The sequence below is a fragment of the Carlito syrichta genome, unplaced genomic scaffold (genome assembly GCF_000164805.1).
Source record: "Carlito syrichta isolate Samal-C Ts95f unplaced genomic scaffold, Tarsius_syrichta-2.0.1 Scaffold131524, whole genome shotgun sequence".
NCBI lineage: Eukaryota > Metazoa > Chordata > Mammalia > Primates > Tarsiidae > Carlito > Carlito syrichta.
The window spans coordinates 103,034-109,588 of NW_007075620.1; the positions used below are offsets into that span (position 1 = coordinate 103,034).

General features: G+C 66.3%; 1 protein-coding gene across 1 annotated transcript in view; it reads left to right on the top strand.

The window, feature by feature from the left end:
- The window catches only part of SEMA4D (semaphorin 4D), a 33,198-nt gene that overhangs the window by 21,836 nt on the left and 4,807 nt on the right, over positions 1-6,555 (top strand). The window lies entirely within an intron of this gene.

The window sequence follows — 6,555 nt, forward strand, 5'->3', positions numbered from 1 at the left end:
GTGGATGAGGCGGGGCGCGCCGTGCCCTGCCCGTCGCCTTCCAGAGGGGGGCAGGTGGGGCCGCCTCTGCGTCTGCTCGGGCTTCTTGCCCCTCCGTCCCTGGCCACAGTGGTCCTGGCCGGATTCCTTGAGTCGCGCTAGGCCGTGCCGTCACTGGGCCAGTCCCGGGGGAAGCGGTACCGGGACAGAGTCCCTCCAGGTTCACGGCAGGGTCACCGTTTTTCTGAACGAGCTGGATGCTGACTGTTGGAGGCCTTGCGGGCGGGCCATGGGCTCTGTCTTGACCGGAAGAGTGGCTGTGGACAATGGGTAGTGAGTGGGTGGGGCCGTGTGCCAATAAAGCTTTATTTGTAAAAGCAGACGGGGCCGAATTTAGCCCACAGGCCCTGCTTGCCAGTCCGTGGTGTACAGGGCTATTTTTGTTTCCGCTAACGGTCTGGAGGCTGATCTGTGGCATTTGGGAAACTTTAAAAGCGAACTTTAGGGCTTCCAGAGCGGGAGTTGTTTTAGTTACTTTTTTCATGTTGTTTAAAAGCAGAGCATGTCGAGTCTGGTGGTTCCCAAGGCGCTGGCCTGGGCGGCAGACTTGTCGGAGAGGGCGTCTCCTCTGGAGGGACGGCAGGAGGGCCAGAGCCGCACGTCCACTGTGTCCTGGGCTCTGGGCAGCCCGTGGCCCTGGCTTCCTGCGCGAGGCACCTGAGCGTCCAGGGGATGTGGGGAGGAAGCTGCACGCCAGAGCCCGCCGGGGCAGTGGCGTTCGTGAGGAGGGAGTGTGGCCCCGTTGGTCTCTTCTCGAAGACTTGAAACTGTCAGAAGCACCTGTGGGCTGCTGCCTGCTTCCTGTTAGGTGAGCTCCGAGGGTCTCAGGGTGGCCGGTGTCCACTGTGAGTCCAGCGTGGCTCTCGGCAACTGGCTGTGGACACCGGTGTGGGCAGACGCTGCCCGGGAACCTGGAGCCTCGTGGGGACCTCGGCCCTGACTCACTCCGCGGCTCCGTGGGGCTGGTGTCCGTGGCAGAGCCGAGTCCTTCAGGCCCCCAGGACCCTTCGTGCCGGTGGAAGCCAGGCAGCCGACGCGGGGTCCGTGCAGCCCGCCAAGGACTGGAATGCCTTTGCTGGAGACCGAGGCGGGCTGTGGGCACGAGCCGGCGTCTTAACGTGCAGGCTCACGTGCGTGCCGTCTGCCGACGGAGGTACCCGCTAGCCGGGGTGCCTGCCGGCCGAGGTGCCACCAGCTAGAGCTGCCACCCAGGTGTGACTGACGGTGCCTGGGAGAACAGACTCTGTGGTCACGGCCACAGAAGCCACTGCAGGTCTTGAATGCAGGGATTGGGCTATGAAGGTGCCGGGAGGGCGGGGACAGAACGGGCGCTGAGGCTACCCGAGACGCAGTGAGTGCAGGAAGCCACGGCCAGCTGTGGACGGGAGGAGGGAGAGGAAACGCAGTGCTATGCAGAGTCTCGCTCGCTGCGCCTCCAAGGCGGTGGCCCTGCCACCTGCAGCCCCCTGTGGGCCAGGCTGCCACCCCGTCGCCGAGGTCCTGCGAGAGGCCGGAAGGTCACGCCCTCCGACTCCCCCTTCTGCCAGTCCCTCCTGGGCCAGACCTGATGGAAAGCCGGTGGCCAGGGACTGGGCGGAGCTGTGGCCCGCAGTCTTGGCGCTACAGCGCGGCGGGGGGAGCGGAGAGCCGAGCCAGCCCTGCCCGAGTGCAGGGTGGACGGGGCCCGTGGGGGCGGCCGCCGTCCCCTCTCCCACCCTCTCGAGTGGCCCTTTCGTCCTCAGGCAGGACTTCCCCTTCCCGCTCCCTTGTTCCTTGGAGGCCGCCGCCGCAACAGCTGTGAGGCCCCCAGAAGGGCCCCTGCAGGGGCGGGTGGCGTGGGCCCTTGCCGGGCTGGGGAAGCCGGGTGGCGTGGGCATGCCGTGGGCCCGCAGGGGCTGCAGTCGGGCTTTCCCCAGAACGGGCCCGGGACTGTGCCAGGTCTGCAGACGGTGCTTTGGGCGGCAGAGGCCACGGCGTGGCGCGGGGCCTGGAGACTTGCTGGGGACGGGGGTGCTGCCTTCCCTGCTCTGCCGTCCTGGGGACCTCGCCTGGGAAGCTGCCGTGGAGCTGCTCGGGCGAGGGCTGGTCAAGCTGGGCTGCCCTTGCTGGCGGGCCGCGGCCTCCCTCTGGCCTCCCCACCTCTCGGGGCGGGGCTGGTGTAGAGCCTTGACCCGAGTTCCTCTTTCCTGAAATAGCTGTTTCTGCGGTTGCTGTCACAGTGGTTTGGGGCTGTGTGATTAAAAACCTTGCAGGGCATTTTTAGAACCCGAGCCCGGGCGGGGACATACGTGGCATCACTGGTCCGCCAGCCGCGTCCCGGCGCCCACAGCTTTACCAGGTGACCCTGTGTCTCCGGGGCCCTCAGCCTCTCACTCTTGGGGACTCGCCTGCCCCGTGCTGGCTTCCTGCCCAGCTCCCCCAGCCCCGTGCGTCGCCGGGAGGCAACACCCCTCCTCGACGTGCCCTCAGCCGAGGGTCAGGAGGGGCCCCGTGGGCTCAGCCATCGGGAGAGCGTCCTCCCCGGCCCGGCCCTTCCTTGAGGGCCGAGTCGGTCCACATGGGGGAGGCTGGGGACAGCTGCCGGGACACAAGGGTCTGGCAGAGAGTTGGCCGTGTGGGCGGGGCCCATGGGCCCACACAGGTGGACAGGGAGGGGGCGGAAGCGGCTTGGGTGCCCCCAGCTGGGAGGCCAGTGTCCTGGTGTGAGAAGCAGCAGCGTGGGTGGCCTGAGTGAAGGTGAGGAAGCTTCTGGTGGTCGCCAGGTCGGCATTGCTGGGCAGGAATCAGGGTGTCGCTGTCCCTGGAGGAGAGTCCGGTCCTTTCCCCACAGGGGGCGGGTAGAGGTCCCTTGGCCGGAGACCGCGTCCCTGCAGCCTCGGGGGCCCCTCTAACCGCTCTGTGTGTCTTCACCGGCCCGTGTGTGCATCCCGTCTCCCGCTGCCCCCTCGCAGGGTGTGCATGGCTGGGCCTAGGGCCCCCCGCTGACCTGCTGGAAGCGTCTCTCGAGGCCCTTGGCCCCCTCAGCCCCCCAGTGCCTTTGCCTCGCGAGCCCGGGGATTGGGACCGCCATGCCGCCAGCCACAGGCCCTGGGCGTCTGGAGGGGCTTGGGAGCCCCAGGGAGAGCTGCAGAGAGCGGGGTGTGGTGCCAGAGTGTGTGGCTCTTGGGCTGTTACAGGCGGGAAAGTTTCCAGAAAAGAGACGCGGGCGCCCGACGGTGGTCAGAGCCGCCCGAGTGACAGTTCGGGTGGCTGCTGGCAGATGCAGGCCCACCAGGGTGAGCGTGTCCTGGGAGGGTGCGGGGTGGGGAGCTGTCAGCATCTGGCTGTGTGGCCGGGGGTCTCCTCCTCCTGCCCTCAGAGCCCTGGCTGCTCTGAGGCTAGACTGACAGCAGGGATGACCATCAGGGCTCAGGAGCACCCCTGGCGGCCTGGTCCTTGTCCCCAGAGGGGCTGACACCGGGGCCGGGGCTGGGGCCCAAGCCCAGGACAGGAACGGACCCCGCCCCGAGGAGGGCCTGGGGAGGTGGTGCAGCCCCTAGGAGAGAGGCCGGGGGGTGGGTGTCAGGTGACCCCTGGCACGGGGACAAGTGGGGCCGCCTGGAGGGGTGACTGTGCTGGCTGCTCGGAAGGGTCCGTTGGAGCACACCCGGCCGCCCGGGGTGAGCACGGGAGACCAGCTGGCCCCACGGCCAGGGCGGGCCACAGGCACAGGCCCCCTAGGAGCACAGGAGAGCCGTGGAAGGTGGGGCGCTCCCCAGACAGGCCAAGCAGCCCAGGTGCTGGAGGCCCTCGCGCCCACTCAAACCCCGGCCGGCCTTCCCGGGCAAGGCCGCTGCGCGGAGGAGCCTGGCGTGCCCTCCAGGGACCCAGCCCCAGTGCTTTCCTATCACAGCTACCAGGCTCTGGATTCGCGGGGGGCCAGCGCCAGCCATCCTGCTGGAGGAGGGAGGGCGGGTTGGGCACCAGGAAGCCGACCCTGACTACGGGCTGGGGTGGGTGCCGGACACCGGGGGCTGGGTGGGCCTGGCCTTGGTCCTGCCGGGGCGTGGGGACAGGCCGGCCAGGGGTCCACGTCCATCCTTGGGGGGTGAGATGGCCACGTGTCCAGCCCCTTGCTGGGGAAGGGCCAGGCAAGTCCAGGTCACGGCTGACGGGCGGCCCCTCCCTGACCAGAGCCCGGCGGGGGCTGCTGGGGGGCACTCCAGCCCGGCATTCTCTTGAGGTGACGGGCTGGGTGGTTGGGAGACGGGAGCACTGGCCCAGGAAGGTCCGAGTGGTGTTTTCAGAGCCGGTGGGGAGGTGGGAGACACGCAGCTCCCCTGGACCGTGTCCTGGGACGCTCCAGTGCCCGTGGGACAGCCATGGACTGCCCCGCCACGTCCCGGAGGGGCCGCCACGGCCTGAGGCTAACTCTCCCTCTCCTCTCTAATGCCTTCGGAAGGAGCTGGGTAGTGTGAAAAGGAACGCGTGGCACGTAAGTACTTCCTTAATGTCCCGATCAAGCTCTTCCTGGTGGCGGGCGTGTGTCACTGCGCCCTGTGCATTTCTGCTCACACTGTGAGCGGGGGTCTCCGGGGAGTTTGCAGTTCACGGTCCCTGCCCATGAGGCTTCCAGTGTTGAGTCAGCCCGACTCAGGCTACCTGCGCTCTCAGTCCCAAGGGCTTGGCCGTGAGAACCTCTCGGGAGCTCCCGGGACCCGTGGCGGTGACCCCCATGGGTCAGATGAGAGGGAGCCTGGCCTTCTTTACAACTGACTTCAACGTGTTGGGAAAAAAGCCTCATTCCCGGATCGTGACGGCCCGGGAGAATCATTTCTCGATGAGGGTCTATGCGGATGCCGTCTGCTGGGGACGGGACAGGGCGTGGCCTCCCACAGGATGCAGCGGCTGCGAAGGGACGCACACGCTGCCCGGCTGCCGGGCCCCAGGCACACACAGACGTTGTGGCCAGGTGGGTGGACGTGGAGATGCATTTACTTACGTGCGCAGACAGACACGCAGACGGGTTTGTCCGTTCAAAACACGTAGTGGGAAATGCAAGTTGTAGCGATACCCTTCAAAGACCTGGCTGTGCAAAACCACCCCCCACAAGGATGCGTCACCAGGCCCAGTCCAGGCGACGCAGGCCAAACACCTCTGGAACACCTTTCGGAATTTCCTGCACAGCGTATGCATGGCACGTCTCCCTCAAAACAGTTTATGTATGCGTTTATTGTTGTGAAAGCAATACTTGTTTGTTGTAGTGAACTGGGAGGCTCCCAGAAAGTGTAAAGAAAGCAAAAACAGGTCAAGCTCTGGCTACACACAGACACACACGTACACACAAACACACGTGTACATATGACATATACACATACTTTTTTTCTCTTACTAGTATTTTTCTATACTAAATTTTTTCTTCGATTTGGAGACTCACTCTGTCACCCAGGCCGGAGCACAGTGGCACGCTCACAGCCACGGCAGCCTCAAGCTGCTGGGCTCAGGCGATCCTTCCGCCTAGCTGGAACCACAGGCTCGCACCATCATGCCCAGCTAATTTTTGTGATCTGTTGTAGCCATGCGGTCTTGCCAAGTGGCCCAGGCGGGTCTCGAACCCGCGGGCTCAGGCAGTCCTCTTGCCTCCTTGTCCCAAAGTGCTGGGGTGGCAGGCGTGGGCACCGAGCCCGGCTCTGTTGCTGAGGATTCTAATGGGAGTGGCTTCATGTCGCGACCCTCGGGGGGCGTGTCCCAGTTTGCCGCTGGTACACACAGGCTCCAGGGCCCCCATGTGTCCCGTCCCCGTCTCGGGGTCCAGTGAGGGGTCAGAGCGTGGCCCTGTTCCCTGGAAGACCCTGAGCAGTGGGGCGTGACCGGCCGAGGACTGGAGGGGAGGACACTAGGGCTGTGGGGAGCCCCTCAGTGACCTCTGTTCCCCTGGAAATCTCTCCTGTCCGAGCCCCAGCCTGCGACACACGGCCCTCAGGCCCTGCTGCCACGCCAGGGAGGGACGGGTGTCCCACAGCGCCTGGGCCTGGCACCCACCGAGGACAGTGCCGCCCTTCCAGGCCGCTCCCAAGTCCTTTGGCTCTGCCCACCGGTCCATCGGTGCCGAGCTCCTCCTCCTCCTCCTCCAGGCCGTGTCCTAGTGTCACCCGGGCAGTGGGTGGCTCATTCCTAAAGGCTGGTTCTGACAAGGCGCTCGGCTGGGGGGAGGCCACCTGCATCCGCCGTAGCCGGCATTGGCCTAGTGGCCTCACAGCCTGCCTGGGGGACTTGGAGGGCCTTGGGGAGAGCCCGCACTCGCCGGGGAGCCTGGCCCCCGGGTGGGAGGCAGTTGGGCATGGCTGGAGTCCAAGCTGCTGGGGCATCCGGTCTGGCTCCAGCACAAGTGCCCACGGAGACGGACGCAGCAGGGCGGGCTGGGGGTCCTCCTCGGGCCCCACCACCCTTGGGAGCCCCAGTCTGCGGCTGTCCTTGTGCACTCTGGGGCCGCACACTCCAGTCCACCCCACCCTCAGCGCGCCACACCGCCGCAAG